The sequence below is a fragment of the Limulus polyphemus genome, unplaced genomic scaffold, assembly GCF_000517525.1.
Source record: "Limulus polyphemus unplaced genomic scaffold, Limulus_polyphemus-2.1.2 Scaffold137, whole genome shotgun sequence".
In the NCBI taxonomy this organism is placed as follows: Eukaryota; Metazoa; Arthropoda; class Merostomata; order Xiphosura; family Limulidae; genus Limulus; species Limulus polyphemus.
Genome location: NW_013665747.1, coordinates 667,152 through 676,581, shown reverse-complemented (window position 1 = coordinate 676,581; position 9,430 = coordinate 667,152). Strand labels below are relative to the sequence as shown.

Genomic DNA, 9,430 nt, shown 5'->3' with positions numbered 1-9,430 from the left:
CACATCCTGACATTTACTAGTCATAACCAAGTAGTTGCTAACAATATCAATAATGAATAGGTGTGTATGTCATGGTGGTTATAGAGCTTTTTAATCGATGTCAGGAAATTTGGTAAAGCTTAAAGAGTACACATAATAACATGCTGGAATTCATAAATAATCATTTCTGATGTGAATGTCTCATTTTATTTCTTTTTTTCAATGAAAACTTCTTACCTACCAAAGAAATAATATTTTAGTACACTTATAAATTATTTAAAGACTAATTAAATTAAAACAAGAGAAATATCAATGTGTTTTGAAGAAATTGAAACAAAATTAAGAAAAATCATTAAACATCAAGAAATTTCCATAAACACTTTTAATAAGTATTGTTTAAATCGAAAGACAAATACCTGAAGTGAAACACATAATGAAAACTTAAGCTTCAAGTACAATTTATTAAAAGTAGTAGAGTGACAAAAGTACTGTAGGTTGATAGTTTATATCATTTACTTCCATATCACATAAACAATCACTCCCATTTATAACCTACTAATTTGGAAAGTTTGTTTTTTATGGAAATTCATTGGCTAGCACCTGTGCCATCTTTCCCTAATTTTGAACTAGAGAGAAGGCAGCTAGTTAACAGCACGCATCCCAAACTCCTCGTCTACTCTAATTGAATAACGAGATATTTGACCATCATTCCTATAATGCACACGTCATCTCATAGTATGGAGTATTTTTGTGTCAATAGGATACAAACCTAGGACCTTCTAGTTTACAGTTTAGTTCATTAACCAATAAGCCATGTCAGATTATGAAAGACGGGATCATAAAAATTACTATTGAAGCTATATGAATACTTAATGAATAATTTATTTATTTTTTATCTTCATTTTAGATGAAAATTTGTAATAAACTTATGTAATAAAGAAAAGTACTTTTTCTTCCTAAATGCACTCATACATGAAGGTTATTTATAAAAATGTTTTAACTTTAGAAAGAGCATGAGCTAGATAGTATTTATTGATAAACAGGTGTAAATGTTACAAAGTTAGATTAACTGATAAGTAAGTGGTAATGTAACATAGTAAAGTCACATTATTAGTAATTGATGAAACATAAAGAGTTATGCCAGAATTGGAATATTAATTTGGATTTGATACAAACTATAGCAGAGCACACTTACATGCTCATTGAGATTTTGACCAATACTAAAGTATAATATGCTTAATGTACGTTTAATGTGAATGGTTTATTTTGTTCCTCTTGAAGAATTTATGACAGAGATATATTTGGTTTATCTAACTTTGAAGATCCCTAAGATAACATTTTTTTAATATGTTATCTTAGAATTCTATCTTCAAAAATTATAAAAATTAGCCAATAATAATAACTATATTGAGTGTATAATTTTAATACTAATTTTCTACTTTGTGCTGAAGTTGTACTTTTTCGGTAATTTCATTAATTCAATTATCTTTGCTATTCTGATACATCAAGTATGAAACAACATTAGATGTACTAGCAAATAGACAAATTAGTACTTAATGTGTGAACTTACCTGTAATTACTACCACTAAACTGAAGTATATGATTTTGAAGTTCTGGTTTAAAATATTGTTAATCATAAATTACTAAATGTACATGTGATTATTGTAGTATTTAAAATAATAATTTATAGCTCAATTTTAACTCAAATTATTTTTTAACAGAAATGTGAGCCATGGCTTAAATTTTATAAACACTGAAATCTGCTTTTTCAGATTATATATACATATATATATATATATATATGTTTATATGTTAATATATTATTTAGTAATTGTGTTCATGAAAACATACTAAAAGCTTACATATTGATGCAGCCACCATAGAATTAGAATAAAGAATGAGAATTGAAATAAATATTCTGCTCTAACATTGCTGAGAAATTTTGTGCAAAATATTGACATATTGAGGTGAATGTAAAAAACAAAAACTATTTAAGTGGGATACAAATTTGGTAAATATATTTTGTAATTAAATAAACAGTAAAAATTACTGTGCAATTAAAACACAAATTTAGCTACTTAAACTCACATTCTTACAAAACATCACAAACTTAATAGATTATACAGTTTTCAGACTTACTGTTTTACAAAACATTACAAAGGTACTTGATTACAAAGTTTCTTTAGATACACAGTAATGAATAAAACATTTCAAATCGTAGTGCAACAGAACAATTTGATAATATTCAACTACTAGCTTACGAATAGTGAACGTAGAAATAGAAATGTATTGCAAGTAAGGAATACAGGTTGAAATATTTTTCAACTGTGAAATATGATCCTTAAATTTATACTGTATTCTCTTCTTTTAAAGTGAAGAAGAAATACAGAAGGTAGTAACACCAGGTTACAGTCAACAATCTCTTTCTGCAGAAACCTATAACATTACATACTTTTCACTTACAAATTTCAATACTAAAAGTCTGAATCAACTACCATCAGATAAGTTCTTTTGTTTACCAAATTGCAGCATTAATCAACATATGCTGCTTCATCTTGTACCACCACATAATACAGTCTTACATGGTGTGACACGTATCCCATACTGCATCTAATATGGAGAAAACTTATTCCTTTCTGACTTCTTACTCCCATTATGGGATGTACTGGCACGTATTTTGGTGGTGAGATTTTTGCGACTCTGAGATGTGAGGTTGTTGAGATCAGCAAAGAGGACAGAGGTGGTGGGAGTATAGGCAGCTGTGGCAACAGTGAGGCCTAAAGCCAGTGGGCTCGGCTTGACCAGCTGGCTGAGGGATATAGCCAAGGGACTTGGGGTGGTGGAGGCCACAGTGTGTGATGAGGCAGGGATCGAGTTCGGGTCAAGGGTCAGGTTCTTATGCAGTTCCATGCTGCAGACAGAAATGGGAAATAAAACAATAAAACCATGGATTAGACTGTATGACATTGTATTGAACAATAACAGCAGAGCAAAATAAATAATTAACTGGGCAAAAAACATAAACACGATAATAAAAGTGCAAGCAAAAGCAACACTTGTTATATTATTCAAGCTTAAAGCAAGAAGTTTATTGTTAAAAGGAATAATAGTGGATTTGAATAGGATAATAGGAATTAAAATAAATTCACACCGCAATAAAAAATTCAAGGTTCAACAAATGATAATTCCTAAGAGATTTAAATTTAGTTAGATTTTACTTTATATGATGAATTTCACTTCGTACATCACTGACATGAAGTAAATTACTCAAGAAGTAAAAAATGTGTATATTTCTTCTTAAAAACATGCATTAATATTACTATGTAGGCAAAATAATAAAATTCATTATTCAACAAGCTAATAGATTTTTAAAACTGGGAAATACATAAATAAAACAGCACACACAAAAAAACATGCCGTACAGAGAGTTTGACCCTAAAGGAAACGAGAAATGACAATTGTATACCTCTACAAAGCTGAGGTAAGCAACGAGTAATTTGTGAAAAATATATATATACTTCATCTTTAAAGGTTAAAACTTGTTTCGCTTTTGACAAAGATCAGAGTGATGACCTGTGTAAATAACAGCACATAAACACATAACCAATTAAGTCCAAGATAAATCAGCTTATTGTTCTGTCATAACCAACATTCATCTCAAATATGTTTCATTGGTGAAAATATAAAAGTACTGACGTATCTGGTTAAATGACTAGCTAATAATCATCCGAGCAAAACACTGCACATGTAGAAATGAAATTATAAAATACAAAGTTTAATTTACAGAATGAAACCAATCTGATTAAGAGACATTTTCTTTTAGGGAGAATAACCATGTCTTTTAAATCAACCATTTCCTTTTCTTGTTAGCCCTTATTATGATTTAGTTTTTCTTTCACTTATCACATTTTTCTGCCATTGGTTATTAATATATAAGTAAATTTTGAACCAGTTTTTTCTGATTATGTTTTAATGTTTGATATACTATGCTAGTAAAGAAAAGTTAGCAGATGGTTGACCACTATAAATAAACTGCTTGTTGGTTTATTTTTAGCACAAAGCTACACAGTGAATTATCTAAGCTCTTTTCCCTCAGGGAAACAAATCACATATTTTAGATTTGTATGTCTGCAAACTTACCACTGATCCACTATGAGACATGTGAACTGCAAAAGAAAACTAACTTTTGTTTTAAAGAAAGGGAAAACTTTGTTTGATAACCTTTATTTTGCAGTTATACTTATATTTCTTTAATATCTAATGTAAAAACTGGCTCATATGAGGCAAGTTTTCTCAGAAAAAACAACAAAGAAATCAAATTATAGTGGTATCACAGAGCTGAAATGCTTTTCAACAATTACAACTTGAGTAACTGAGACAACATTAGAGGTAATTGATAGTTCATTTGTTTGTAATTAAGCACAAAGCTACACAATGGGCTATCTTTGCTCTGCCCACCACGGGTATCGAAACCCAGATTCTAGTGTTGTAAGTCCGCAGACATACTGCTGTGCCACTGGGAAGTGGTAATTGATAGATGATGTGGATTGACTAGTATTGTTTAATGCATAGTATAGCTCTTGGTTTATATTTCTGGCATCTTGGAATAATTCATATCATTCTAAACTGTTCTTTCTCTCTTAGGTGTTTTTCATCATTGGTAATTGTTTCTATATATCATTTAAAGCTTAACAGCAACCAGTAAATGCTAGAAAATAATGAAATATGGTGCATGTATATATAATATGTACTGATATATAACTTGAAGATTTCAGGATAAACTTAGTAATCACTGGTACACAACTGTTCAGAGTAAATAAATGATTGGTATGTGTATACTTATTGATGTTTGTTGGTATCTAGTTTTCTCATGTTGGTACGAGGGTAACAAGAACTGGTACAAACAAGATTTAGGAGCATTTTGTGTTATGTCTTGTAATTATTGCTGTATCCTTAATAAGTGATGTTATCTAGTAACTGCTTATTTTTAGTCTGACAGATATCAGTACATGACTAGTAAATGTTTGTTTAAGACTAGCAAATGCCAAGATGTTTTTGTGTATCAGCAATTAATTGTTGATATAGCTAACAAATATTTGGTTATGACTGGCAAAAGGCAAGATGAGTGTGTGTGTGTGCATCTTGGCTATTCATTATTGATATAGTTAGCAACTATTTGGTTATGACTAGTAAATGTCAGGATGTTGTTAAGGGTACACTTTAATATCCATCATACATCTTTATACTTTCAAACTTGTAACATATTTTGAACTAATTATGGACAAAAAAAAGAGAAACTAAAGGCTCTGTTGCTGTTTTTTGGTTCTCAAGGCTATGTTGGAAACAGGTAAAAGAAGATAATCTAAAGGCTCTGGTGCTGTTTTTGTTTTTCAAGGCTACATTGGAAACAGGTAAAAGAAGAGAAACTAAAGGATCTGTTGTTGTTTTTGGTTCTCAAAAGCTATGTTGGAAACAGGTAAAAGAAGAGAAACTAAAGGCTCTGTTGCTGTTTTTGGTTCTCAAGGCTATGTTGGAAACAGGTAAAAGAAGATAATCTAAAGGCTCTGGTGCTGTTTTTGTTTCTCAAGGCTACATTGGAAACAGGTAAAAGAAGAGAAACTAAAGGATCTGTTGTTGTTTTTGGTTCTCAAGGCTATGTTGGAAACAGGTAAAAGAAGATAAACTAAAGGCTCTGGTGCTGTTTTTGGTTCTCAAGGCTACATTGGAAACAGGTAAAAGAAGAGAAACTAAAGGCTTTGGTGCCTCTTCTGGTTCTAAAGGCTATGTTGCAAAAGGATAAAAGATAATTTAAAGGCCCTGGTGCTATTTTTATCCTGAATCTATCCCATAAAAGAATTTTAGAACTCCAACATTTCTTCCATATTCACAGTTCGTTTGATGTATTTTTTGCCACTTACTGAAAAATAAATGAAAAGTTGAATTTCAGCTGCATAGCATCCCCATCCCCAAAAATATTTACATTGATATGCAATTTTATTATCAATCATGCAACTGAGTTTCCTGAATGTCCATTAACCAAGGAGTTGTTAATATTAGCCTATATATCCAAAATTTATTCTATAATAATAAATTATGTTTAATAATGAGAACATTGTGCCTTCACACTAACCCTTCTAGCTTAACTAATTTTACAAGCCATATGTCTTTTGCTATTTGGAATTATGTTATTGATCAGAGAATGTTAACCGGTGAATGATTGGATGTCCTAAATATGTTTATTTAAGAGCAAAACCACATTGGGCTATCTGCCGTGTTCAGCGAGGGTAATCGAACCACAGATTTTAGCGTTGTAAGTTCGTAAACTTACCGCTATCCAACCTGAGAACTAAAATATATCTGCTTTGTTACTTTGTGATTAAATTCTGTCAACTAATGTTACTGCAGTGAAAAATGCCACCTGTGTAACTAAGTAAAATTAATTACCGCTAGGTTCTTCAAGTAATGCTGATGACAACAGTGCTACCCAACGCCCTTAGCCATTTTTAATCAAAGTAGTAATTTTCTTTAACATTTCTAAACGATTTTTCTTTGTATTAAAATAACCACTATAGTTTTTAGTGGCTACAGAAACGTATTAAAAGTACACATATATATGTAAATAAAAAAAAAATAGTTTTTCATTGCGACATTTAAGGATTATCAAATTAATTACAAATATTAGATTGGATTGCATGATAGCCTAAAGTGCAAGTGTTTTCACGTGTAAATATTCACCTCTATAAATCTAGTACCATGTGACAGTTACAGTAAATTCTAATAGCTTATATGTAATATAAAAAATATAAACCTTATGAGATACGAAAGATGAAGAAAAATTTAACAAGTTCAAAGTTGTGATAAAAATCAGTGTGCAGAACCATATAAATTCTTTTCAAATTATCTTGATTACTTAAGTATTAATTGCCCACAAATCCATTACCAAAAGACAAAACACCACTCTTGTGCGTGACGTGTTAAAGTACAGACACAGCAAATCTTACAACTCAGCATTTTGGTGATACTTTTTACGAACTTTATTGTATCATTCGAACACACGATAAACAAAGAGACATAGTAAATGTTTCCAAGAAACTTTCCTTGCCAAGTATTTCGTTCTTTCTTTTTTGTTGTTGTGAAGAAAACTTCACTAAGAGGAATTAATTTGAATAGATACCCAGTTACAAAACACTAGTATAAAGATGACATGATATCTGCTAAAACGTTCTGCGTGTGATCGTTTCGGAACTAAAAAATACAAAAATTTCTACGAATACCATCTACAGCCAAGTAAGATTTATAACAGAATACATAACATTTTATTTCATAACACACACAGATGTACGAAAATCGCAAAAGTTAAATAATACTGAGTTTTAAATGTATCATATATTTTAATTATTATTCCTTCTCATCCTGAAAATTAATACTTAATGTTTTCATTGTGATAATTTCATATTTAAGTTCATCACCATTTTAAAAAGGGAAGCCTGAATTATAAAACATTCATGCTTTATTAATTGAATGTGAGGTTTTAACATGAGGGAAAGAATATTGCCAAGTGGACAAAGAACTTCTCTTTACAGCATATTATCATCATTTACTCATCACACGAACAAGATAATAGTCTACATATTTTACAATTAAACGAACCATTTAACAATATATCTACCAATATATAGTAACACATTTTATTTTAAACTAAGCCTTTTATAACTGTTGGAAATCTTTTGAAGATGTCTGTAACTCTCAATTTAAACATCGGAATTTCGTACAAAACTACGAGAGAGGACTATCTGTAAGAGAAGGCTATCTGCGATAGCTGTTTGTAATTTTGAAGTGATAGATTAGAGGGAAAGCAACTAGCCAACACCATCCACTGCTAGGTCTTGGGCTTCTCTAAGGAATACTGAAATAAAAGTGAACTGACACTTTAAAGTATTGGTTTTTACTGAGTCAATTTTGGTCACGTAAATTGCCAGTGCATATGACTGACTGCAAAATAATCAGACCCAAAACAAGAGTGGTGAGTGGTATTATTGGGATTAAGCTATTATTTTTAGTTGATGTAAAATAAAAGTTAATTCAAAATCTTATTTCATCTCAATGTAACACATGAAACGGTGTTTCTTTTAACATGTTAGTTATATATATATTTTGCTTTCAAACTAACATCATCAGAGAATATAAAACGCATATTACACCATCGTAAATAGATAAATTTAAAGACATTGGACAGTTAAAACCTTCCAAACTGGAAACAAAGCACTTTAAAACAAACAACTAATAGCACAATCCTGAAAGTTCTTTAACTCACCTGAGGGTTTATCTTATAATAATGCATATTTTAGCTAGCTACCTATGAAATGACATTTACAGAAAGATGTTCAGTAAATCTGCAATAACCTTTTAACAACTTAGTGACCACTGCTGAAAGAACCATTCACAGTGATAAGTCAACATCATTGTCACAAACACAGATATGTCAAATTTATGGTTTTTAGAGGATTTTGGAAGGTTTATTAAACAATTAATCAACAGATTACTCCTTAATATTATTTTACATTTAATGAGATTTAAAAAAACAAAAAACAATCTAACAAAAATATAAGGTTGTTTCCATTGTAATGGCATGGATATCTGTGTACTGACAGGTAATATTTCCATTCAAATTTGTACCCCACTTCAAAGCAGCATGTGGTAGAATACACATTATGATATCAAAATAATTTCCTTTTCAGACCTAGCTACTTATTTTATTTTATTTCTTCATTTGCCTTACTAAGCATTAAAAAGAAGAACAAAACCATTATTAAGTAATCACTAATGATGATCTTTAAAAGCATGAAGAGACTGTAGAACCATAAAAAAAACATAAAACACAACAATCAAACTGTTTCAAAATACTTTACAATAAGGACATTCTTTTGGCCAACTGAAAACAGTCTTAAGTGAAACTTGGTATCAAAATAGTTTTTAATGACATTACATTGTAAACTCTAAATATACACCTTGGTTTTAGTTCTATAGTTGACAAGCTTAAAAGATTTTCAGACATACTTTGAGACTAGATAAAAAAAAGTGGAAATTGACTCTCTGGTGCACACTCACGAATAAGAATTGTTTACAATATTCAGCTTATACTAAAGACCAAAAAAAGCATTCTTAAAGTTAACAATGTTCAAAGTTATTTGCACTAAAATATATATTTATGAAAAACAGACAAATATACATGTAAGAAAATTATTGCATCTTAAACAGACACATAAAAAGTTGTCTATTGGAAGAGATTTAAGATTTTACAAGTGTTTTGAATGTGTAAAAATTTATTTATAAATAATTTCAAGACAAAGAGTTACTTTTTAAAACATATATTGTCCATAATTAGTTCAAAATATGTTACAAGTTTGAAAGTATAAAGATGTATGATGGATATTAAAGTGGTTATAGAGCT

At 30.1% G+C, this 9,430-nt stretch overlaps 1 pseudogene; it reads right to left on the bottom strand.

Annotated features, from left to right (window-relative positions):
- Window positions 1-1,980: 1,980 nt before the first annotated feature.
- LOC106474243 overlaps window positions 1,981-9,430 on the bottom strand; it is a 129,385-nt pseudogene continuing 121,935 nt past the window's right edge.